Source organism: Archocentrus centrarchus, chromosome 14, assembly GCF_007364275.1.
Source record: "Archocentrus centrarchus isolate MPI-CPG fArcCen1 chromosome 14, fArcCen1, whole genome shotgun sequence".
Taxonomy (NCBI): Eukaryota; Metazoa; Chordata; class Actinopteri; order Cichliformes; family Cichlidae; genus Archocentrus; species Archocentrus centrarchus.
The window spans coordinates 36101901-36102945 of NC_044359.1; the positions used below are offsets into that span (position 1 = coordinate 36101901).

Sequence of the window (1045 nt, forward strand, 5' to 3'; positions counted from 1 at the left end):
TCTTTCATTTTCCTCCTTTTCTCTCTCCTCTGCAGCCGTCCCACTTGCAGGCCTTTACCTTTCTAAATATATCTTTGCCATGAGCGTTTTGCCTTCCCACCTCCACTGTGCATTGATTCTCTTCTAGCATTGATCTGAAATCCACTATCTGTGTGTGACTGTGTGGGTTTAAGTATGAGCGCCTCTCTGGTTGCGTGTAGGCGTGCACGCATGTTCACAAACATTATACGAGTATGTGTGTTCCAAATTTAGCCAATGGATTTTTCCCCTTTTCTGTTTTTTGTTTCAGGCCTTCCTAGTGTCCCCTTTAGTTCTGCTTTTGAGTTCTCAAATGTAAACCGAGTCTTTGACAGCTGTGTTTTTCCTTCTTTGAGCAGTGCACTGCTTTGAATCAATGTGTGCATTTACATGTGAACCTCCCAAATCACAATGGCTCCTTTGCTTTGCATATGAAAAGAGTTACTGAAGCCAAAAATGCCTTTTATCTCCCAGTCAAATCCCATTTCTCCCCCTGTTTTAATTACAATATTGTCATTTGAAGTGCAGACAGAATTTATATCTAAGTTGGTTCACCGGGTTATTAAATTATTCCTCTCTAGCGTTCTTACAGAGCAAAAAAAAAAAAAAAAAATGACAATATGATGTTGGAGGACACCAACCCTTTGCACCAACCCTGTGTCCAGGTCAGGCTGCAATAATGAAACAGTCACATAGCACTCACAGCACCTGTTAATCCTGCTGCAGCCAGACTTCAGCTTTATTGTCCTGCAGTGCAAAAAAAAAAAGCCCATCCTTGTGCGTTTGCAGGCAGCCAGCCACTGATGGATTAAAAAGGACATGGGTGGAGAAGAATTTCCACACTCGCTGCTTGGCTACTTGGGGATATCGAACGAGACGAGACGCCACAAGCTGAAATTCATTTCTCCTCCTTCCACAGTTGCCATCCCAGTTTTGTCAGAGAGGCGATCGATGCCCAGGCAATATAGCTCTGATGTATGCTGCTGCCAGTGGGGTATGATCTATGCCTGCTGTGCCATGGACAGGC

General features: G+C 43.9%; 1 protein-coding gene across 1 annotated transcript in view; it reads left to right on the forward strand.

The window, feature by feature from the left end:
* robo4 (roundabout, axon guidance receptor, homolog 4 (Drosophila)) overlaps nucleotides 1–1045 on the forward strand; it is a 25305-nt gene that overhangs the window by 22444 nt on the left and 1816 nt on the right. The window lies entirely within an intron of this gene.